Consider the following 26269-nt stretch of genomic DNA (forward strand, 5'->3'; position numbering starts at 1 on the left):
CCCTGTGGTCCCACAGAACAGGGCCTTAGAGTTGCACACTCATTAGGCATTCCTAACGACCAGCCTTTTTTTTTTTCCGGGATACTTGTTGCATATTGACATAGTGACTTAGCCTGTTCTGCTTCCCTTATGGTCAGAGAGACAAAGGGAAGGAAGGGTCCTCGGTTTGAATGGAGCGGATATTGCTTTCAGACGCCGCAGACGAGCCGCGCAGAAGGGCTTCCATCTGGCCGATTGCCCCCCGTTTCCCATTCGGCCTCCTCGCCGTCCCTCCTCCCCCTTCCTATCGTCAGACCGACACGAGCTCAGCCAAAGTCGCTCGTTTGTCGTCCCCCCAGAGGAGTCCTCTCTATGCAGTATTAGCGCAGCATTAGCTCTAGATCAAAAGGTACACAAATGAAAGTAGTGGACCTCAGGTTCGTAGAAGCCGCTAACTGTTTTGAGTTCTCTGCGCGGTGCCTGAGATGGAGTCGCGTAGTGTAGCAGAGCGATTCCCAAACTGGGTCGGGACAAAATGGTGTAAGAGGGCTTGAGGTGGATTGCAAGACACACATGCCAAAAATGACTAACAGAAGGTATATAATGCCCTTCCCTTTGACATTTAGATCAGGTAAATTAACTCTGAATCCGTTACCTGCACTGCCTTAGTTATTTATTTTTTATTTAACCTTTATTTAAGCAGGGTGGCCTACTGAGACTATGGCTCTCTTGCAGAGGAGCCCTGCAAACCAGCCTTTTAGGACTGCAACATATATCCCCACGGTCAAGAGCTGGTGAGATTGTAGCTTGCACAATCTTTTGGCGGTTTTCAGTTGTGAGGCAAGACTTCTTTCCGAGTAGAATTCAATTTTGGCTTTGAGTTTTTTTTGTAAATTTGAAACATACACTTTAAAAGAGAACATTTCATCAATCCAAATACCTAAGTATTTATAGCGCTATACTTGCTCAATTTTATCACAGTTTAAAGTGGATGAATGTGTCCCTGCTGTTTCTGAATTCATTGCCTCAGAGAAAAGTATGTATTTGTTTTTCCCAACATTTAAATCTAGTTCAAGGTTTGCCAGTGCATTCTGTATGGCATTGAATGCAGCCTGTATGTAGGACATAGACAGAAGGGGCAGAGGTATAAAGGACTGTGTCATCAGCATAGAAATGTACATTGCAATGACTCATTTTGCTAGCAATTTCATTTATATAAATTGTAAATAGCAAAGGTTCAAGTATGGAGCCCTGTGGTACGCCTTTGTCGATTTCCAAAAAGTCTGACTGTGTTCCATCTGTCACCATGGCTAGCATTCTGCCTGATAAGTAATTGTGGAATTACGTACATTGGTGTCAAAACCAATGGTGTCCAATCGATTTAATAAGATTTGAAGTCTACTGGGTCAAACGCTTTAGAAAAGAAAATAAACAAGGCCATGTAGTACAGTTTCCTGTTGAGTGTGCTCACTATGTCATTGATTACAAGTCATGCAACAGAGATGGTGCTCTGCACAGGACTAAAACCAGATTGATATGGATTCAGTATATTATCTGCAATTAAAAAAGCACTTACTTGGAAAAGCACATACTTGATTATCCAGAATCTTTGCCAAGGAGGACAATTTAGAAATCGTACAGTAATTGTTCACTTCGCTAGTATCACCCTCTTTAAATAATGGTAAAATATGGGCTGCTTTCCATATGCTCGGGATACATCCAGCATCAAGTGTACAATTTAAAATGTTAAGCAAAGGTCTGGTAATTAGTGGTGCCACAAGCCATAAAAGGCCAGGATCTAGCTTATCCTCACCAGTGGTTAAAATTTTTTTTTGCATCAACAGACACTGGTGCATATGGTACCTTCTTCTCTGTGAATTTCCTAAAAGAGAATTGTGCCCTGGTATCTTTAGTCACACTAAAAGAATGATCAGGCTGTGCAGTTAGTATGACGGCTCACCCATTTCGCTCAAACACATTGCTTCCTGAAATAAAATGATGATCAAAAACATTGCAATTTTGTGTTTATCATCAACAGGACCCGAGTTAGACTGAATAAACAGAGGCAGTGAGGGTGATGCTGAGGTTTAATGATTTAACAGTTCTACGAAATTTAGATGGATCACCTTTACTGTTGGATAAAGAAGCCATGCGATAATTTGATTTGTCCTTTCTAATCGAGGTAATACATTTATTTCTGAGTCGCCTGAAAGCAAGCGAATCCTGCGGTGAGTCAGAGATTCTCTGGCTTGCGACCATGGCTTATCTCTTTGGTGAAATCTCTCAGTGAGGTCCATTGAAAGCTATGGATTTGATCTATTTTTTACCCTCTGGGTTTGAATGGAGCACTTGGCCACTTTTCTACAGTTTTTAACGCTATCACAGATAGGCACACCCACCTGTTGCTTAAATGGGGTGTGCTTATCTTCTATAGTGTTGAAAACTGTAGAAACGTGGCTAAGTGCAAGTTTTGGGTCTGTAATGGAAGTCACACAGCCAAAGTAACTCAAAAATAAATCATGAGTGAATGCTTGTTCTGAGAAATGTTTATAATTCCTTTTGCAGATAACACCTGAGTCAGGGTGTACACGCATTTGTCTTGACACAATTCCATATTTGAACATAATATCAGGCTACACGTCAAAACGTAGTGAGTCACAGAAAATGTATTCACCCATTAACTGGTTTGCTAAGAAAGTTTTGTAACCACTGACATACACTATATGACCAAAAGTGTCTGGACACCCCTTGGACTGGAGATTTATTTCATGGGTTTGGGCAAGGCTCCTTGTTCCAGTGAAGACAAATCTTAATGCAACAGCATATAATCACATTCCAGATGATTCTGTGCTTCCCCACCAGTTTGGGGAATGCCCTTTTCTGTTTATTTATTTATTTATTTATTTGAAAAGGGACAACGTACATGAATCAACATTTAAACAAATGTAAATGCACCCAAGTTAGCCTAAAGGCTAGTTTTCATCGGCAGTCGGGCACACAGCAAGGTCCATAAAGAAATGTGTGGAAGAACTTGCCTGGTCTGCACAAAGCCCTGACCTCAACCACTTCCGACACCTTGGGATCAACTGAAAAGCCAACTGTGAGCCAGGCCTAATCACCCAATCAGTGCCTGACCTCACTAATGCTCATCTGGCTGAATGGAAGCAACTGCAGTATTGCTCCAACATTTAGTATACATTTACAACACTACAACATTACACATACAACATTTAGCCTTCCCAGAAAAGTGGAGCTTGTTAAAGCAGCCAAGGGTGAACCAACTCCATATGTATGCCCATCATTTTTGATGAGATGTTGGATGTCAGGTGTCCACATACTTTTGGCTATGTAGTGTAGCAGACTCCACTGTGGCCTACGGTGCACAGCCGTGATTGGCTAGATCTCAAGCCAATAATCAAGCTGCCTCGAGATTGTTCCACCCACAGGATGAGATCCTTGGGCTGGCTGTGCATGGCTGAGTGTCCCAGACGCCATGATAGATATCGCTTGACATGTTAAACAGCACCCTGGCACTTCTGCCGGCTTCCTGCAAAGGCTATCTGTCAGAGGCCCTGAGTGGGCAAGGAAATTAAACTCAGATGAGGCGCACTACACAGTCAATTGCGCCGACTCAACATGCGGGCAGACTGTAATTTGGTCTAGCTGGAAAAGAATTGCACGGTATAAAATCAATGAATGAGGAAAAAGCACCGTGGTGCGATATCAACCAGGTATGTTTCCTGCATTTAATGCGCTAGCAATACAGTAGCTTTTCACTGGCACTGCGCTACCTCGGCGCGCATGCAAATCCTTCTCTTTGGCTTTTTGAGATCGATAAATCACCCTGAGACCAATGCCACACCGCAGCCCTGTTTCATTGTCCCACATAATCTTATCTAGCATTGTCTGTCAAAGACACTTCTAAGCCTGTTACGCTCGATAATTGCAATGACCTGTTTTATTCAGATCTTCAGCATATCTACTAACCTTGCATAAGCCTTTTCATTGTTTGGCTTTCTTTCTCCTTCAGTCTCTCTCTTGCTGTCATGTACACAACCACAAGCGCACACACACACACTTACACACACGCCCACGCAAAAAACACGCACACACACACACACACACACACAGTTGTACTTTGCTCTACTCAAACAAACTCACCCCTGCAGTTTCTGGCAGCATGACTCCCATCCATCCATCCATTACCTATACCCGCTTATACAATGTCAGGGTCACAGGGGGCTGGACCCTACCCAAGCATGCATTGGGCGACAGGCAGGAATACGCCCTGGGACAGGTCGCCAATCCATCGCAGGGCACACACACCATTCACTCACACACTCATATCTATGGGCAATTTAGAGTCTCCAATTAGTCTAACCTGCATGTCTTTCTGCTGCGGGAAGAAACCGGAGTACCCCCTAGGACAAAACCACACGGACATGGGGAGAACATCACTTCTGCAGTAGAAACAAAAGTACAATTTCAGCGTATGCATTTCAATAGACTCAAGTCACTTTGTCTCAGAGCAGCTCTATTTTAATAATCTGAGGGCGTCCGCGTCGACCCAAAAACTTCAGAGACGGGCCGTGCACCCTACCAACACCCTCCGTGCTGTTTAATCAGACCTTTTAGGATTTTCATTTCACTTTCTTCTCCTCCGCAGTATTTTTCCATTCCCGTCCAGGGGGAGACAGACCTGCATACAAAAATGGCTTTCCGTCCCCTGTTCTACTTTTCAATTATGCTGTGGTACACCAGAGGAGAAGGGCCGAGATTTCTATAATCAGGATTCTGTTGTAGGTAACAGACACAGGGCAAATAAGAAGGGGGGGGGGGGGGGGGGGGTTGGGTTTCAAAATGATTGTTTTGTCATTCAAAATGATTGTTCGGAAAAAATGTCGAAACAAGAAGAGATAAAATAAAAGCTGCAGCATAGCAGCCCTTCGAATCTGACTGAAATAAAGGGCTCCTCGAACATCAGTCACCTAGAGAGAAGACACGGAGGCCCTTAACGTTCCACTTGCCGAAAGCTTTTAAAACACAATTAAAGTGCGCGGCGCTAACGATTCCCAGGCCCTCCCGCCGATTCCTGTTTGCCCGCACATTTATGCGTTTTCATAAACCCGGTGAATAAACAGACAACTCCCAACACGGCCGTGAGGCATCAGAGAGGGGAAGCAAATGAGCTGAAGAGCTGACGCTGGGGAAAGGTAAAAGCCCGTAAATATTCAGCCAGCGCTCTTCACCCCCCCCCCCCCCCCCACCTCCCCCCGCACACGAACGAGGACGCGGCCTCGTTCAGAATGCGTGAAGAACCGCCGCCGGTTTTATGTAGTTGCAACAACTCCGGGGGTTAAAGGACCGAGGCCTTGGCCAATTTAAGCTCGATACGGGCTGCTAAAAAGGCTAATGCCTGTGGACCCAGGTGTCCCGCAGCTAGCGCCTGCTAACTTATGCGCGACTGCAGCCCCTTAACCGCAGCCGCGGCGGGCCTCGCGTTTACGACCCCGGTCTACTCTTCCGGAACAATCCGTCACTCAATACCCATCCGTCGGCCCTGCTTTAAAACACACAAACAGAGCCCTCCCCCGTCCTTAACAGTAATTACCGCGCGACCTTGGCTGCGGCAGATGGCCGCTAACAACGCTGCGTCCGCGTTCCCCCCCCCACCCCCCGCGCGCGCGCCGCGCGGAGCTAGCCTCCGTCAGATAGGAAATCTCTCAGCGCGCCGATTCACCAAAGCGCCGCCGCTCCCCTCCCCCCCCGCGGCGCCCGCGCCGCCCGCTTTAGGGCCGCTCTGTTGCCGCGGCGCTCCGCCGTGTCTCCGGGCGGCAGCGCCGGCGGGCACCGAGGCCTTATTGTTATTCTAACGACGCTTCGGAGCACGTTCGGCAAACGCCGGGAAATGGCCCATCAGGGGCAATTCAAAGCTGATTGCCTGTTGCTCGAGTATTTGGAGACGGGAGCGGGCGGCCCTCTCGAAGAAATAAAGTGGACGCCGTGAGAGCGCTCGCCGCCACTTCTGCCGATGCTCCGGGGAGGGGGGGGGGGGGGGAATCGATCGCGTCCGCGCTCCAAAATGGAGGCTCGAAATCATTTCTGGCGAAAAATTGCGATCGAGCGGGAGGGCGCTCGAAACGAAACGCTTGCTGACGCGGCGTTGCAGAGACGGCAGTCGGAGGTCAATACGTTTCAATTTCTGATACAGCGCCGGTCCTGCATCTCAATAGTTCGGGAAAATTCCCCAAAACCGAAGCGAGTGGCTCGCTCTTCCACCTCATCTCGTTGGACAGCTGCCGGACTGCCGCTCGTAAAAAGCGTTGGGCGGTCTGTCCTAGGCCGTACGGTGTAATCACATTACGACCCGCTTCCCTACATACATTCAGAAACGGCTTTTGTAACCAGCAGGTCAAAGAAAAGCAGAAGAAAGCCTTGCATCTGTGAGACTGCATTCTTGGCATCTCTGGTTGCCTAGTTTATGTACTCCTTTCTCCCTTTGTTAACTAATTACCCAGCAACAAACACACGCACCCACATACGCACACAAACACACACACTACCACTTAACCTGCTTAAATTGAACTTCGCTTGAACTTGAACTAAAACTGCTAGCCATTTTTATGTGCCATTTTTCCATCTTGTGAGGACTTGGCCATCTCTCTCTCCTTCTCTCCCACGAACAGGGCAGCGGCCAGGAAAGGAGCAGGCACGGGGTAGGCAGCCCTCAGCCAAGCCCCGCCCCCTGGCCCCCGCCCGTTCCCTTCTGCGTGTGTGCGCGCGCGGGGGCGGCTGACGCTCGTCCGAAACGGAGTTTCGCGTTCCGCAGCAATCCGTTCAGTACTGGCCGGCCGCCGTCCCCCTCCCCCAGAGCCACGGGGGTCCGGCGGCCTTCCGAAAACGACCGCCCCGTTTCCACATCGACAGAGGTGAGCCGGTCCGCCCGCCGGCGCGCTCGCCAGCGGAAACAACGGCCCCCGGTTCGGCGCTCGCTTCACGGCTAATTGAATCGAGAGAAACGCAGCCTCTCTCCGGCCATATGCTCTGACCGAGACAGAGCCCAGACGCCCGCGGCGCAACCGGGCGCCACGGAGACACCACGGAGACGCCGCGAAGAGCCTGCGGTGCCCTCACCGCCCGAGCCCCCCCCCCCCTTCCCCCAACGACAACATTTTCCCGCTAAAACGATAGCCGGTCGGCGGCCGGACACACCCGGGAGGTGTTGATGGAGTTTTCTCTGCAGCCCGGCGGACACGGGCTGCCGCGGAGACCGCCAGCGTCTGATTGGGCACGGCCCGCCGCCAGACATCTGCGCCCCTCGCCCGCGCCCTCCAGGGTGATGGATGCCTCCGCTCCGATAAAAGGGCTGTGGGCGCAGGTGTCTGTTCCGCCCGCCGAGCGGGGGACCCCCAGAATTTAGGAGTCGACAAAACTCAGGGTGACCTCTGGGGGGATTTTCTGGCTGTGAGGAAAAACTTCTCACCACACACAGGCCTACTTATTCTGGCCTTTTTTTTTTTTTTTTTTAAACAAACATTTTATATCTTCTTTCATTTTGTAGCTATAATTCTTAGTTTAAGTTAACAACCAATAATGAAACAAGTTGTAAACAGAATATTGTTGGACTGTTTTTTTATTCTTCGATGGATTTCTAAACAATAGGCTACAGTACAACCCCTTTTCAGTACATTTCTTAGCCTTCTTTTGCAAACAGTTTGATTTTGTTCTGGCCTTCTACAACAAACACTGGTAAAGTGAGATCATTTTTGGGGTTTTTTAATATTATTTCATATTTAGTAGCTGTTTTTGAATGGCCTATACTGTTCAAAAGTTCAAAAAACAACATTTCTGATGCTCACAGCAGTTTCTAACAACCAGCAAGGTATACCGTGGCAGCTATGGGGACATTTAGGCAACGCAGTTTAAAGCAAGAAACTCCATTTCAAGTAACTCCAGAGAGCAGCTTGAGCAGCAAATTTATCTTTCCAGAGGTAGGTACATATGTACAGATTAATTTCACAGCATTTATTCACAATTCTAAGAATAAATAAATATCAAGTTTGTACATCGTGGTACTTTCTCTGTGTGTTCCTTCTCAGTTCTCGGTACAAGTGCTTAATTTCCCAAAGACCTTCGTAGTAATGTTGATAAAGGAAGCCATGTCACAATTTTCCCAGAGTGCAGTGTTTTTTTTCTCAGGTTGCACGTACTATATGAAATAGTTCCGAGCGAAAGTAAGATTAAACATAATCTTGGAAGAGCAATAGGGTGATATACACACGTACATGCTCTGAAGGCCTGTACCAGCTGCTGTGGAGTTACTGCATCAGCGAGAAAACTTTGAAAAAGGGAGCAACAGTCTCCAAGTCTCCAGGTGGCTTCTGACTACCCAGCTGTACTTGAATTGTTTGTAGCACTCAAGAATAAATGTACCTGTCAAAGTGTCAAACAATGCATTAAAACATGTTTTATTGTAGAGTAGATGCAGTTTTTTTGTTTTATTATGTGCCTTCGGATACTTGGGCTCCTAGAAAATTTGCGAATGCGCAGATTTTTAGATGGACCCATATATACAGCTATAGCCGGGAGGAATATGTTCATAAATTATTGATGGTGTGGCCCTTTTCAATTGCATTGCTTGCCCTTTCCTGTCACAAACAATTGATAATAAAAAAACCTTGAAAAGGCGTGAGTGCATGTGCTGCTTCGACTTCATACCCTGTTCAGTTGACCGGGTCAGTCTGTAACACTGAGGTTTCCGTTGTATACATAATACCCTCACATCTGAAAATCCATTCACTGGAATTCAGAAGGAACATTTTTATTCTGTTTAAATGACAAACCAGCTGACTTCCTGTTATGCCCTATACCCACCGCCCCTCTGCTTACACAGCTGAGACGGACGTTCACCCGGAGTGCCTGCCTGAGGACACACGGCAGGCCGGCAGGCCAAATGTTCTCCGTCTGGACGGGTGTGTCACAGGGGTCACCTGCCATCGCGATCCGCACGCGATAACCCCACGCTTCCACAAAGGGCCTGGCTCCTCCGCGCGGCCCGTTCGGCTCGCTAGCGAAGAGCGGCGGGCGCGGCGCGCGATCGGAGCCGCCGCCAAACCGGTCGCCGGGGACGGAGGCCGGCGTCTCCGCGGCCGGCTCGTCGTTCTTCTGGCCCTTTCTTTTTTTTACGTCCAGTCGCGAAAACCGGGGGCTTTTGTGCGCGAAGGAAACTGTAAATAGGATCGTAATTGACCCTTGTTATCGCCCGCGCCACAAAACCGAAATGTCATCGCGTTAACCCCCTCCCCCCCACCCCCGTGATATTTAAAGTCCGGGCTCTCGCTCCGCCTCTCGGGAGATGCCTGTGTTTGCCTGGATGGCCACCGTCCGCGTGTCGCGGAGAGCCAGCGCAATGCGGGCCAGCGCTGCTTATCGCAAACACACACACACACACACACACACACACACACACACACACGCGCTCACGTGTCTTTTCCCATCAAGTACAAGACATATATTATTCGCTGCTACTCTCCAGTGCGCCATTCTGTGTAATAACAGCGGTCAGCACAGCTGGCTAATTCTAGGTGCCGTGTCACTCTCTTCCCGACTTCGATAGCAATGAACACTTCCTACATATGACCTGGGCTGAGCTGTGTGTGAGTGTGTATCTCCGTAGATGAGAGTTAAGTGTGAGGTGTGTGTGTGCACATGTATTTGTGTGCATGTGGATGCATGTTAAATGTCAGGTGTGTGTGTGTGGACATGTGTATTTGTGTGTATGTGGATGTATGTTAAATGTGAGGTTATGTGTGCACGTGTATTTGTGTGCATGTGGATGCATGTTAAATGTCAGGTGTATGTGTGCAGACATGTGTATTTGTGTGCATGTGGATGTATGTTAAATGTGAGGTGTATGTGTGTGTACATGTGTATTTGTGTGCATGTGGATGCATGTTAAATGTCAGGTGTACATGTGTGGACATGTGTATTTGTGTGAATGTGGATGCATGTTAAATGTCAGGTGTATGTGTGTGCACACGTGTATTTGTGTGCATGTGGATGCATGTTAAATATGAGGTGTGTGTATGCGCACATGTGTATTTGTGTGCATGTGGATGTATGTTAAAAGTGACATTTATGTGTGCACACGTGTATTTGTGTGCATCTGTGTCGTTTTGTGTCTCTCTTCCCTCCCTCATCAAAATCGATTCTATTTTTAGAAGTCTTGTCATGAGGCATTAAATGCTGCATCTGTTATACAGCAGCTGAGCTGGTTTAGACTTTCAGGCTGGAACAACAGTTCAAGGGTTGTCCTGCAAGGAGAAAACTGCAAGGGGGGGGGGGGGGGGGGGCAGAGGAGGGCAGGTTAGTGGGGGCAGTCAGAGACACAGAGCCTGCCAGTCACCGCAACTGCTGCTTTTACGTGATATTTAGACGAGGCAAATCCAGGTTCAGTAAGTCCGCCCCAGTATTTTGCTCCAATCACCTGGATTTGCTAATTAGCATAATTCCTCAACCAGGAGGTAGAACTAATTAGTCAAATCAGCCGGCTGAGTTCACGGGTGGAAGAAACACTTGGCGTGACTTTTACTTTCTGACCCCTGGACTTTCAACCCCCTGTTAATAGCCTACTAGTCTTTTTCTACCTAGCTCTTCAAAAAAATAACCTTTAATTGACAATGCACCCTCTTGAACAATAAACTTTTTAAAGGACAATAGGATTCACAGCACCACGCCATCGAAGCCGCTCGCGGTACCTGCCCATTCGCCACACGGGCATAAGAGGCGTGCCACTGTAGAGACGGGCCGGGGTGCGTGGCTCCAAACGAAGCGAAGCCGGAGAACAGGAGACCGACCGACCAACCAACCCTTCCGGCCCCGCCTCCGAGCTGCAGCCCCGCGCGCCGCGGCGATCGGCAGTTATTAGTCGGAATCGAGCTCCCGTTCGCTCGGTGCCGTCCGCGCCTCGTCTCCGGGACGGCGAGCGCGCCGGGGTCCTTACGTTCCAACGGAGGCGTACGCGGCTGACCTGCCCGTCAACCCGCTCTGCTGTGAAAAAGATATCTATGGAAAAACATCTAAATATCTATAAATGGGAAGCGGGGGGGGGGGGGGGGCTCCTGGGTGGCGTATCCGGGCAAGGACCCTTAGCGCAGCGATGCACTCCGCGGCCCGGCTCACTGGGGCCAATCGCGGCTGGGAGTTTTACTAAGTGACGTGTGATTGGCCATAAGGTCTCCCGGGGAACCTCTAAGCAGGATGTATCCCGCACTGTTAGACAATAATTAGTCTTCTTGTTAATCCCTCACCTGTGACCCACTCTGGTACAGTGACTGATCAGCTAAGCTAGTGGATCACATAGGGGGGAAGAAGCAAATGGTGTACAAGAGTGAAATCGACATAGGATCTTTCAGCAATGAAACAAGACTATAACTGCAAGAGTCCATTAATATTGCAGGACCAAGAATAATAAGTAATAAAAAGTTTACATTAAAAATGTATAATTGACCCTGCCCATAAACAACTTATATCTCTGCATTTTACGACATCCACAGAGAGCGATCATTGTACTTCCATGTGGGAGTTTCTCCTCTCCTTCCCTCTCTGACAGTACAAGGACCCTTTATTTCTTCTCCCTTCTTCTCTCATCCTCTCCTTGCACCTCCTCCTCCCTCTCTCCCTCTCAGCAGGAAGAGCACCTTGCCCTCCACCCCTTGTCCCTAATAACCCCCCTCGGTCAGATACTACATTAAATTAACGGTCAGCAGAAAGCAATTACAGCTGCTGCCCACTGGCCAGGCTGAGGATGAGGCTCAAACTGGCTGCCCCCGGTCCGCCGCTATTGATTAATGCGCTGCATTCGGCAAATCCCGCAGAAAGGGGGATGTAGTGGGAGGAAGAGAGAGAGAGAGAGCAAGAGACAGATAGTGAGTGAGAGAGAGATGGAGAGAGAGAGCAAGAGAGAGATAGTGAGTGAGAGAGAGATGGAGAGAGAGAGCAAGAGAGAGATAGTGAGTGAGAGAGTGAGAGTGAGAGAGAGAGAGAGAGATTTTGAGATTTAAAAAACCCTTTTATTGGGACATTGTTTAACCACAGAAATTACTGTACTTCAAATCAAAAATAATATACAAGCAACATAAAGAGAAAACCAAATAACAAACTAACCACAGGCAGAAAAGAGAGAAATAGCTAGAGAAAAGAGGGATAGAGCGAGAGAGAGACAAAGAGAGAGAGAGAAGAGAAACATATACACTTCCATTTTCTTATATAAAAAAACATCCAAACCCCATCAGCAAAAAAAATTAAAAGAAAATAATAAAAATTCAAAGGATCAAAAACCAAGATTAAGCCCCCCTTCCTCATCCACATGACATAGCACCCTATTTACTCCCCACAAGTGCTCAAAAAGCTGTTTGTTTCCCACAAGTGTATAGTAGGAGAACTCTACGCGAAGCCTTGCTGCTATCAGTCCACACATGATTTTCGCTGCGTCTATAGATCCTTCCCCAATTCTTTTGTTTTTCCTACTCATCCAAGAAAAGAGAGAGAGAGAGAGAGAGAGAGAGAGAGAGAGCAAGAGAGCGCTTAGCCACGGATAGATACAGCGGAACAACCATAGAGTGATAGGAGAAGCCACTGCAATTAGCGATTACCCTGTGGTGTATTCAGCCCTTCACCATGCTGTTTGGTCTGGCTAGTGGTCCTATCCCAGTGTTCAGCCGGATAAACGATTCTGTTGCGCTTTCATTTACCCTTAATGCAATGCAAATGCCATAAAAGCTCAACATTCCTACATCATAATTTAAAGCATTGCATTAATTAGGCTAACTAATACATTGGCTGACAAAGCCAATTCCTCATGCTAATAACATTATCTTAAGCACACGCCTGTTAATTTTGTCGAAAATTCCGAGTTACTGAATTATTTTACAATAACACCTAGCCCACCACTGTGTAATTACTACTGAACAGCAGCATGAAAATAAAATAAATCAGCAATCAGTGATTCTGATTAGGACCCGGAAAAATGAGGCAGTTGAACTAGTGGACTTATACCTCAGAATCCCAAAAGACCACGCCTTCCTAACGATCACGCAACCAAGGTCCTTAAACGATTCCAGTATTGACATTCACATGCAAAAACCACGCTCATTCTCCATTCATCCCCAGATGTTCCAGCCGCTACGCTGCACAATAGAACCACAGCCACGCTACGATGTCATGGGTCTGCTTCACGTCAACGCTAGCCGTCACCAACAAAAGCAAAATCGCTACAAACCGCCACGCGCTGCCCGCAAGATACTAGGTTCTTTGGGCATACTCATGACAAACGTCGCTGATCCCGGCGAACAAGCCGTCACACGCAAAGCGTCCGCCGTAGCCTCAGAACCGCCAAACCGCCGCTTCCAGAGACTGGCCTCAGGCCGCAGGCCTCCGTGCCCGCACTGCAAAAAAGGCACAATTCAGCAGGAACTCTTTCCCCACAAACGATAATCACCTGAACATTTGTATACTGAGCCTGACTTTGTCCACTGCTCAGTTTGTCTGTAACAATGGAATGATAACATAACTGTAAATATGTCCGGGTAACATTTTGTTTGCCAGGTGCTTAAAATCTATATATTATGTCATAATTTGCAGGTTGCTTAAAATGCGCAAGCCCGAGAAAAAGACTTTCCGCTGAGAAAGATAAACAAACTCCGCGCTGATACGGAAAGGGAACGATGGAGCGCGGAGTCGTTCCTCTTCGCTCATAAACGCGCCGCTCGCGAGGGCATCATTAGTCGGGCTGGCCCGCCGGCTCAAAGCGGCGAAGCCACGACCCGGCGGACGAACCTTCGTCGGGGGCCCTTTGTTCCCGGTCCCTTCCTCTTCCTCGCGCTTCGTTAGCGGTCCACCTGCGGTGACACTTCTGCCTTTGAAGCGCCCGCAATTGTCACCTCCCACCCTCTACCCCCCCCCCCCCCCCCCCCACTCACTGGCGGGTCTTTGACAGAGTCATCTCATTAAGTGCCAAATAAGTCATCCGCGGCCTGTCATTGGCCGCCGGCGCGCGCCGTTAATGGACCCAATTCTGGCTGAGTGTGCGTGCGTGCGTGCGTGCGTGTCCGCGCACGGGTGGGAGCGCCGCGTGGACGCCGTTCGCCGAGAGGAGGGGCCCGCATACGGAGCAGCCTATGTAGGATTTTTAAGCGGGTCAATATTGTCTGTACGAGCACGTCGGCACGACGGTATCCTTTTACTCGGTCCCCTGAACCGAGCGATTTTTCCAGATTCGCTTTACAGTGACAGGCGAGCGGAGAATCCCAGAGGGTCGCCGCTGTGTAAATGTCAGATATAAATTAGCTCAAAATGGAAAGGCAGATAAAGAATGGGGCCCTTCAGCTCACGCACAAAAGACAACAGGCCTGTTACAGGGGGAGGCCTGGGATCATTAGACGTGTCCAAATATCCCTCGTAGCCCCAGTCCGCTGAAATAACAAGGGGCAGGGCAGCGTGGGGCGTCACCGTACTGTGTGAGTGCCAGAGGCCCTTTACGTCGGACCCTTTTTTCCTGATTCATGATTCACTATTTCCTACTTTCCCTCCCAGTGACTGAATCACGCACCAGGAAAAACCACATTTTTCTCAATCCTGGACGTCCGTCTCACACGCACGCACAGCGCCGTCTGTAACGGTCTTTTGAAATGTAATGGTTCCGAAACTGGCCCTAGAGGCACATCACATCTGCTGGTTTTCCTTCCAGCCATTTGTGAGCTTGACTGAAATGCTAACTGAACAATAATGTTTATTTGACACCTACCGAATCTTTCGCTGCTGAAGAATTGTTTGCAGTTATATGTAGTTGCTCATTCCACTTTACTAAAATCTGTCCCTTGAATAAACTTGAATACTTCCAATTAGTAGTGCAGTTAACTGCTCTAGGCCCCACTTATGACCCTTAAAACTATAAAACTGAATACACAATATTTTATCTGACTTCATTCATGAGTTCAGATTAATATCAATAACATCGAGACACGTTGATTTGTGTTGAAAGAATGGAACGCAAACAACTCACATCGGTGATAAGAACCAACAGTGTTGCGTGTTAAGCGGTACCAAACCCAATGAGCACCGAACAGCTCAATCATACCTAATTAACTAAGATCCCTGCTGGAACAAGAGAAAGCTTTATGCATTCCGCCCTCAGGATCGAGATTGGGAAATGGTGCATCACTGGATGTGGTTATGACTCACAAATAAGGAGACCGGCAATTACTTAGAATGAACTGCAATGAACTTAACTATGATGTGATGAATCTTTCGCTGGTAAGACTGATCTAATGTTTAGCTTCCTCTGAATGAACACCACAGACACCTTGGCTCTGCAAATTAGTTATAATTCCGAAAATGTAAAATCGGACTGCCATTGCACCCAACATTACCATACACGGTCCTATGCTTCTATACCACAAACACGATTGCAGCAGCTTTAGGTCACGCTAATGCGTTTAGACGTCGCAGAACACGCCGTCAACCCTTGTTCTGTATGCAAGTGGCAAAATTAGAGGACTTGACTGGAGAGGAAAATATGGATCTTTCAGAGCAGCCAATTTAAAATAATCCATTAGCATTAAAAATCTCCCTTCCTATTACATTTACGGAGTCCGGCCCGAAACAGAGCAGAAATGGTTTAGTATCGATCACCAGCGCATAAAACAATTTTACTATTTAAATTCTGGCAGAGATTAGTATGTCAACCGTTTGAGATGAACATACATTTGTTTGTTTTTTGTTCTGAATGTAATCCGTTTGACCAATGAGGTGAGCTGAAGGGGAGATTCAGATTCTGCAGGGTGGCGCGTCGCAGTTAGATGCGACTGGGAGAAAAATCGAGCCATTAATCTTTAACGAGAATGAAGGGCTTTAATGACCCCCCCCCCCCCCCGCGGCGGAGATCCGCTCCCCTTTCGCTTTCGGTCGCGCTGCCCCCGCGCGCCGGCTACATGATGGATGGGCGGTGGCCGGTCCCGCGGACGTCCGCAGCCAGTCGCCCTGCTTGCTGTGCCCCGCCCGCAATTCTGCTGCACTTGCTATTTGCTGCCCCGGCGGGTTCCGTCGGGGGTGGCAAAAACTACCGAGGTCACGTGCCGCGAACCTTGATGGACGCCGCCACCATCGCCATGGTAAAACTGGAGCGGCTCGGGGCTCGAGGACTGGATGGAGGGGGGGGGGGGGGGGTGCGTAAACACGGGAGGCCGTTCGGGTTGGGCCGATGACAGGAAGCGCTGGTTGGCTTGGCAGGGAGGTGCGGCGTGCCGCTTGCAGCGGGTTGGACAGATGGTGTATAAACGAGCCCCGCCTTTTCCGCGCGCGGGCGGGAGAAGCGGCGCGCGGCGCGGTTCGACGGACCCTCCCCCGGCGGCCCGGAGCCCGCCCGTTAAGAGGAGCGGCGCAGCGACAAGCGTTCCGAGCTACAAGGTCACACGCCGCACGCGTAAAAAAAAATAAAAACGTTATTTCAAATGCTCCCGGCCTTGAACGCGCTACGGCTGTCAGACAGAGAGAGCTTCTGGAAAAAAAACAAAACGCAGGCAGAATTTAGAGTATAGGAACTTGATTCCCTTAATTCCAAAAAGGCCACTGAATAAAAGAACGCGGGGCAATTCCATTATTTATTCAAACCGTACACACTTCCTGGCCAAGGTGATTCCAGTTGCTTACATTTTTAATACTATCCGTTCAGCGCAGACGGGTGTTTTGTTCAGGAGACGCACTCACCGAGCGGCATTCTCCATAAACTAAATACTAAAAAATGTGGCACTGGATTCAAACGTGCGCTCTGGAAAGGTTGTCGCACAACGCTCGCCCTTGGTTCGCTTAAAGCACTTATTTCCTTTTCACATCGATTTCCAAGCTCCAATTAGATACACTCTCTAAACAATAACCGGAGAGTAAACTGCTGGCATGTTTTCAGGAAACAGCTTTAAAGGGCAGCGCTTTTAGGTGTCTTCGGTCACCAAGGCAACCCGGTTACGCATGAATATCTGTTGAGCGGTGCGGAGAAATAAAAAGCCATTTTACCATAATGCTAGTCATAGGCGGGGGGGGACACACAGTTTCGGTGTAAGAGAAAAGCAAAAATAATATGATTTTTTACGGGTTGATTCGAAGGCTGGAGATTTTGACGTTTCTCCGAAGCGGTCCGTCGGTAATTGAGCGGGCCGAGGCGAGCCGCCTCTCGCCAGCGCGAGCTCTCCCTTTTTCTCGTCCAATCGGCGAGTCGTCACACCGCCAAACCCCGGGCCCTTCACGGCCCTTCGGCTCCCTCGATTCGGCGATTTCGCCGAATTTGTGCGGCGCGCGAGGAGCGGACGGCGAAGAAAAAAAAAAACGGGATAAATCCCTCGGCCCCGTGTTGCATGCTAACGAAAGGTCGGCGTTCCGTGAAAGGGGGTGAGAGAGCTTCGAGCTTTAGCGCCGACGGCTACGCGAAAGGGCGGAGGGCCGGAATAAACGGGGGACTCAGAACGGCGTAACCGCACTCCGAACCCCAGAATGCATCACGGCTCGGGGAGGACGGATTCAGCGAATGCCCATCCGTTTACTTTCAATTCAAGGAAGACGTCTTGCGTAAGCACAATGCTGAATGCAACTCTGGACAGGTTGCGTGCGTCTTCGAATCTTCCCCAGCCCGAGGTACTGAAATGGACGCCTGCTAGGGGAGTCTCTATTAGTTCAGGTACAACTCTCTCCATTCATAGAAAAAAATATGACAACTATTGATGTCCGTATGGCATTTTCTGTTTGTTCATCGTTTATTGTGAAGTGAAGCACTACAGTGTGAGTTGTCGGGGGGTGAGGGGGGTGGGGGGTTGGGGGGGGGGGGGGTGGGCAATCTGTCTGCACCTGCAACACACAGCCTGCAGTCTGCAGCTTCACAAATGAAAAAGCATAGAAGCCACTTTGCATAATTTGCTTCCTCGAGGCCCTCAGTAAGTGCCCTAATAAATAAAAGCACCAGCGAAAAACTATGCAACAAATGAAATTTAAGCAGGAACCCCAATCTAACTAATGCACACGCCAGCTCTAAGCCGCGCTATAAACCCACGAGCTCGTATTTTTCCTACAACGAGTCTGAAGTGCCACACCACCTCCAGTAAATTACATTGATAAACACATGGCAAAAAGGAAGCTTGCAACACAGCAGAGACTAGCAATGAGGAAACCTTTCCCAGCACTTCAAAACATTTTACGGTTACTGCACTATGGAAACGTGGTTCTAAAGTGAGTCACAGGAAACAGAAACCGATACCAACAGCCCTCATTCAGGAAAACCATCTTTTTATGACAAAATAAAGTGGGAATGACTGGCCGGCAACAGGAAGCAGAGGTTGTGACCAATTGCGAAACGGCGGCTTCATCTCCAAAGCATGTTGACTCATAGTCTCTTAAAATCAATTAAAGCAGTGTCATATCCTAAAATTGAAAGGCTGACACACAGAAATAATTTCACAGCCAAGCTAAGCAGCACATAAGTTCCTTTCTTTGGTTTCCCCCCCCCCCCCCCGGCCCTGATGTGATGTTTTTTTTAAGTTTCAGGAAAAGGGTGGAACTGAACACGTGAAGGTTCTCCTGCTGACTATTCACCGGGCAGCCATGTTTGTTTACATGGGCTCCGTCATGCTTAAAGGTCGGCCAACCGGCATCCTTCGCATCGTGGGAAAAGTCTCACGTCTGCCTGCAGGGGGAGGACCTGCCTGTGCCCATCCGTGTTGCCAGGACATGCGCACGGGGAGCGAACCTGGACAGAACTGGCCTTAAGCACTACCCCATCTCGCCTCGCCTGTTTCTGACAAGTCTGAACACCTAAGGCGTGCGACAGAGAGAGAAAGAAAGAGAGAGGGGGAAGGACGGAGGAGGGAGAGAAAGAGAGAGAGAGGGGGAAGGACGGAGGAGGGAGAGAAAGAGAGGCGCCTTCGGCGGCGGCAAAGACGCCCCGTCGCCACTGGCGACCGCACTGGCGACCGCGCCCGTGGTGACCGTGGCTGGACGTTCCTGGAATGGTCAGAAAATGGCGGGTTGAAAAAAAGGTGACAGATGTAGGGGACGGCGGTGCGGTTTGCTGCGGGGCAGGATCTCTGACACGAGCGCAACCGAGAGTAACCAGCCAGGCAGAACAGCGGCAGACAGGGGGAGAGAAACACGGCATTCTGGCCCATGTCTCTCTCACACACGCACACACACACACACACACACACACACACACACACACATACCACACACCCACACACACACACACACACACACACACACACACACGCACGCACACACCACACACACATACCACACACACAACACACACACACATGCACACACACACACCACACACACACACCCACACACATGCACACACACACACACAAAATCCAGGGAAAAGGAACACCTGGGTTGTTGTGCAATAAAAACCGGAGGAGCTTCTGAGCGCGCTCAGAGTCACAGCGGGTCCCGATGTCCCCCGGCCCCGGGGGGGGGGGGGTGCCGGCCGCCTCCCTGGGGGGGGGCGCAGAGATTATCGGCCGGCCTTGGCGGGTTAGCGAGTCGCGGCATCCATCTCCAGAAGGTTAATAAATCACCTGCCCTGGCCCTCCGCTCGCTGACTGCGGGCAAAGGAGCTGGATTACTGAGAGCCCTCTCAGTCTCACCCCTGCAAACACCTGCCCGCTGAGCGCCTCCCGGGGGACTCAGAACTCTGTCACTCCGGTGATTACATCCTCACGTCCGCACTCCCATTTTATGTGAATGGACAGTTTAAAGTTTATTTGCATCTTTTAACACATACTTTAAAAAAAAATACTACGTGCCGCAGTTTTAGTTTGAGTTTCCCTTTAAATAGGGAAACTGGACCATTGGCTCAAAATGTGCAGGAAGGCAAAAAAAGTGCTTTTCATAATGCGGAGCTGGTCACGGTGCCTTTGAGGAGCTGCAAAGCATGCTGGGAGCCCGACGGAACACCTCTGAAGAAAAACTCTATTAGCGCACCGGGAGAAGGAGAGATCCATCACGCGCTTGGCTCGCGACCAAGCGGGCCATACATCACCGAGGCGAAATGTGATTGGGTGAGGTTCGGGGGCCCCCTGCAACGAATCCGCTCGCCCTTTCGGCCCCCTAGCGGCAGGAGGTACTCCTGCGGGGGGCCGCCGCGTTGGACCGATCGTTCAGTCAAAGTGCAAGGGACTGGGAGACAGAGACGGATGCCACTGTTCCTTGGGCTGCTTCCTGCTGTTGCAGACTAAGAGGCGATTCCTCTAAATTCTGCATGGCAATTACTATTGCTGGTTCTTAATATTAAAATTATTAGGAATGAATTGGCTTTTCGATTTAGCATAAAACGCTTCATTTTTGTCTCTGCAGATGTTGCAGATGGTGCAATAGAAAAGCTTCTCCATGACATGGGAGAATATGGTAAAACCCTTGTTAAAAGTGAAAATTTAACATTTATAAACAAACAAACATAAATAATAAATAAAGTAAATAGATAAAAAACTGGATTTTTACCAAAAACAGGAGTTAAAAGGTGACCACAGGGTCCACACACATTACAGCCTAATCTAGTAATCTAAAGAGTTGTAATTTATTTTTATTTATTATTGTTACCCAAACTTACAAGCAAAACTATACAGAGACTCAGTAGCTCTGTAGACTCATGCTCTCTGCCTAAAAACTGCAAAGATTTGTTTTTACACAGATTACATTATTTACATTTTTCCACCGGTGCTCATCTATTTGAATGTGGAAATGTGGTCGCAGTTTGCATTTTCCTATAATGGAATACAGGGAGGTATGAGCACTGGCCTATATGGCCAGTAAAATACTGGTTATTGAAATTAATTTCCACATTGTACACCCCTATATTAATGTTATCCTAACTGAGGTGAAATGGTAGTTATTTTCATTGCTTGGGAGGAAATGTACATCATTGTTCCACAATGTAGCAAGTGCACGCTGCATGTGACCTCATAACAACGTGTCCGCCCTTCAGAAATCTGCCACCTTGTTGTTTCTGATAGCTTTCTCTGCGTGACCAGGGCTCACGTTAGCTTCCGTTCGCTGTCCCCATGGTCTCTGCTGTTTGCTTTCTCTCTCTGTGTGACTTCACTTTCTGCCCTGGTTTTCACCTGAATCCGTGTTCCCTTGTTTTTGATAGAAATTGTGGCATTCATACTCCGTCTCTCCATAACTCAGCAGCATACAATGCATCAGAACCACCCGCGATTCCGGTCAATAATTTATTAGACAATTTAAGAATTACCATATGCCCATCTATGAGATAAATTATTAAAGAACCGCTGTTTAAATTGATTACACAGAGTGGACGGTGATCTTGATAGATGGCTTCAGCATTTATCCGCTTAACAAATAACAGTCTGTCAATTAAAATGAATATTTTCCCCCATGGTTCATTTCCTTGTCACTATGACCCTGTCCCTATCTTATACATCTCATCTCTAACCCCAGTCCTGGAGGACCATGTGACCTGCAGGTTTTTGATGGTTTCCTTTCAGCAGATAATTTAGGCCTTGAAAACAAGGTGCCTGGACACTTCAGCCCACCAATAACCTTTGAACTTAAGTGCTGACACACACCAAAAACTGCTTTTTTCACACTGGTGCATTCTGCAGGTGGTTGAGCTCCAAGCGTAATATTTCCTCATTGGTGTTTTCCAATGGCATTTCCTCAAAATATGGCTTGACACCGCCCCTTCAGCCACATGCTGCTCTGTTCAAGACGTGCTATGCTCAGACTTAAGAGGATTTTAGTGCAATGATTCATGGTGACGCTGAGATTTTCACATCACGTCTACATTTTTATTCAAGAACAGACGTAGATTTGATGAATGGATAAGCAAAGCTATAGTTCACGAAGACACGAAGCTACAAAACCTACAAAAATTACTCAGTATGCTGAATTAAAGCACAAAATCTACTCAAACTTGTTTTATATTAGACTACAGGCTACTAGCTTCAAGGTTTGGGAACTGATACTATACTATACCATACTATACTATACTATATTATGCTATGCTATGCTATGCTATACTATGCTATAGCTAAATTTGTAATTCACCAAAGTAAAATCTTGAAAAAAGCTTTAAATCCACAAGAGGGCCAAACAGTGTTGCAAAGCACAACAGCGCTTAACAGCACTGGTTCTGTCTTCTGACCATGGTCTCAAATCAGTGAGGACTGACGCACACCCAGCGGGCACGCATGCCCCGTGTGCAGAAAACCGATCTGAGATCAGTGCAGCACCAAGGGAGTGGCTGAACGAGAGCAGTTTGGGACACGGTCACTTAGCATTGTACTTTTCTTCCCTCCCCCACCCCTGCCCACCAACCAACCACTCCCAACCACACAGCCTCCGCAAGGTTGAAAAAACTAACTGCAAAACATGCGTCGGACGTGCCAAGGCTGGCAGAGAAATAGAAACGTTGACATCCATATGTCCGGGTGACCTCTCGTCTCAGTAAGCAGTTTAAAAATCGCAAGGAAGGTGACAGCAACAGAAAAAACAGCTTTTGAGACGTGCGGGGGGGGGGGGGGGGTGGCGTATGACAAACTATGAGCTATCGCCAGGAAATCTCACCCTTCAGTGATCATTCATTGTGAACGAGAAGGCATTATGACAGAGGGTAATACACCATTACTAATAGATATAAAATGCCACCTTGATTCATTATCAGTCCTGAAACAATTAATTGGCTCCATTTTTTTCCCCAGAACGAGCCGTGAAATCACCACCCTCATATTTTCACAAACAAGTCATTTTCCCACGGAAATGTTAACGGTTTATTTTGGCGTTAAGAAGAAATAAAATCCATCAATGTTGTTCCGTTTGATTGAACTGACAAGCCACAAGAAAGGTAAGTACTCATTAACAAACACCTACACAGTGGTCCGGATCTAATCAACATTTTCCCTTCATTTTAATGTAAATATACAGGTGTGTTAAATTTGGCCTGTTCACAGTCCGGCAAGTTCAGCCAACTCGACTTGCAAAAGCCTGCAAAAAATAAGTCAAAGGACTTCCTGCCCCTCTTCCGGACTCAGTATGGGGTTCGGAACCATGACGAAGTTATTTTCCCGCTATTGGCGGTGAAGGGAATTGTCTATAATCAGAGTTGAATGAGATTTCCCAGTAGTGGCCATTGCCAATTGCCCCACGTTTCTCTCCCATTCAGCCTCACTGCCATCTGAAGACGTGGCTGGGCAAGACAAACGCTGTCAGCGGCATCGCAGCACAGACACAGTCAGTAATGAGAAATGCTTTTATTGCAGCTAGACTAGCGGACCAAATAATATGGCTGTGGGCAACAGCAACATTTTACAACTCTCCTTCTGATTTTTTGTGTGTTTGTGTGTGTGTGTGTGCGTGTGTGCGTGCGCACGTGTGTGTGAGAGATGGCTGTGTAGTGTGTACATGTTTGCACGGGGGTCTTGCTCCAGTTTGGCACTAGCTTGACAGAACAAATAAAGCCAACAAAATGTACCTTTGCTCTCCCGCTAGCTTCTGTACCACTGATAATCATGAGAAAATGGGCATGGAGACAGCTAAGCAAATCTGCATTTGAGTGACAACAAAATTTTCAATCATTAAGTGACTGCACAGCCTTCACCACACTAACAATAGCTACACTGAGTATCCACTATTGCATATGTGTGTGTGTGTGTGCGCGCGCACGTGTGTGTGAGAGACGGCTGTGTAGTGTGTTCATGTTTGCACGGGGGTCTTGCTCCAGTTTGGCACTAGCTTGACAGAACAAATAAAGCCAACAAAATGTACCTTTGCTCTCCCGCTAGCTTCTGTACCACCGATAATCATGAGAAAATGGGCATGGAGACAGCAAATCTGCATTTGAGTGACAACAAAATTTAAATCATTAAGTGACTGCACAGCCTTCACCACACTAACAATAGCTACACTGAGTATCCACTATTGCATATGTGTGTGTGTGTGTGTGTGTGTGCGCGCACGTGTGTGTGAGAGACGGCTGTGTAGTGTGTACATGTTTGCACGGGGGTCTTGCTCCAGTTTGGCACTAGCTTGACAGAACAAATAAAGCCAACAAAATGTACCTTTGCTCTCCCGCTAGCTTCTGTACCACCGATAATCATGAGAAAATGGGCATGGAGACAGCAAATCTGCATTTGAGTGACAACAAAATTTAAATCATTAAGTGACTGCACAGCCTTCACCACACTAACAATAGCTACACTGAGTATCCACTATTGCATATGTGTGTGTGTGTGTGTGTGTGTGTGTGCGTGTGTGTCTGTATGTGTGTGTGTGTGTGTGTATGCATGTTACGAGGGACAAAGGCTTTGTGTACTTTAAACATTTCTGCCAATCACATGATTGACAGATAATGAAGCGGGCCAGTCGAGTTGGTTTAAAGAAAATCCCTCATTATTTCGCTGGTCCTTTTGCATATTTCAAAAATCAGGCTCGCGTTTCAGTCGATTGTCTCTCTCGCATTCAAGCACCCTTCGGAGCGGGGCGTCATTAAAGGGGGGGGGGGAGAAACAATGTGTTTGTTTAGCGGGTGTCTGGGCTCTTCCGCGAGCGGCTGAGACAGCGCGTCTCGCTTGAAGCGCGCGTACCAGGGAAGGCGTGGCACTTCAAAACAAACGCAGTCTGGGATGCGTCCAATTAAGCCTTAGTATCGAGCGGCCGAAAACCGACAGGCGGCATCGGAGGGGAGCGTCTGGAAGGGGCCGGAGGTCAAACCCGATTAAACGGACCGGAGCGGGGAGGGCTGACGCGAAGCCCGCTAACGCTCTCCTGGCTAGCGGGAGGCTCTCTAAGATGGCCGTGCCTGCGGACTGGAGAATTAGCGGTGGGGGCGGTGGGTGGGGGTGGGGGAGTAGCGGCCGATGCGATTGCAGACACGACAGGAGTCCCTGAGAGCCCGCCGGTGCGCCGCACGGCCTTGAGAGCTCCGGCGGTCGCTAAACCATAGACGCATAAACCATAGATGCATAAATCATAGACGCATAAACCATAGACGCAAATCGCTCTGCCTTTGAGTTGGCCAGCGTAGGCCCTGGGAATATAATGCAGTTAATCTTGAATGAACAGATGGAGGCTGTGTTAAAAAAAAAAATAAAAAAAAAAAACTAGGTTCTCATTAAGAAAGACGGAAGCACAACCGCATCTATTTTTCGACAGTGATTATCTCGCAGCGAGACGTTCCTCTACTCGTCTCCGCAAACGCCTCGGATTGTCTCTCTCTCTCGCACACACAAGCGCGCTCCTCCGAGAAGGTCGTGACCCTCGTCAGAAGAGCCGCGGCAAAACAAACCGACGATCTATTTCTGCGAAAGGCGAAACTCAAAAACCCAGTCGGAGCAGAAAAAACCCGAAGCGTCTGCAGCTATGCAGAGGAGACGTATCGCTTTTCCTCTCTAAACAACAAAGGTGAAGACGAGTACGAGCACTCCAGATGAATATCACTGACAATCAGGGCGCTCTTTCAAATATCAAGTTTGCTTTTCCTTGATGTAAAACATCTTCTTTGCCAGACACAAAAATACTTTTTTTTCTCTCTGTGAACTTCTGGAAACTGTAACTGTAACAACTTGTTCGCAGTTATGATAGAAGTTCGAGAGGTCAGCTGAGCTGTGCTTTTGGTAAAGTCTGCCAGAGCCGTGGTCTCTCCAGAACAAAGCCCGCCTCTGTCACATGGGCCACGGCTGCAGATGAAAACATAATAGCCTGGCTGTCCCAACGCCAGCGCTGTATAAACTCATAAACGTGCCGGTGTGTAAATTACCTTCCGAACATACCGTGCGTGCGACCTTGTGGCCTTCCTAAGGTATTCCCACCTATAAATAGTGCCCCAGACTATCAACACAGCGACCATAAATGTCTGAATTACAGGGACTTTACTATTTAGAAAGGGAGCTTAATGGTAAATAAAACCTATACAGAAGGGCCGACTCACTCATACAGTGGCTCTGGACTGATTCACTCATACAGCAGCTCTGAACTGATTCACTCACACAGCATCTCTGGACTGATTCACTCATACAGCATCTCTGGACTGATTCACTCATACAGCATCTCTGGACTGATTCACTCATACAGCAGCTCTGAACTGATTCACTCATACAGCAGCTCTGAACTGATTCACTCATACAGCAGCTCTGAACTGATTCACTCATACAGCAGCTCTGAACTGATTCACTCATACAGCATTTCTGGACTGATTCACTCATACAGCAGCTCTGGACTGATTCACTCATAC

The 26269-nt window shown here is 48.2% G+C and overlaps 1 protein-coding gene across 5 annotated transcripts in view; it reads right to left on the reverse strand.

Moving 5' to 3' along the window:
* Nucleotides 1–26269, reverse strand: part of LOC118227547 (SH2 domain-containing adapter protein F-like) — a 114301-nt gene that overhangs the window by 65456 nt on the left and 22576 nt on the right. The window lies entirely within an intron of this gene.

Source organism: Anguilla anguilla, chromosome 5 (assembly GCF_013347855.1).
Source record: "Anguilla anguilla isolate fAngAng1 chromosome 5, fAngAng1.pri, whole genome shotgun sequence".
NCBI classification, from domain to species: domain Eukaryota; kingdom Metazoa; phylum Chordata; class Actinopteri; order Anguilliformes; family Anguillidae; genus Anguilla; species Anguilla anguilla.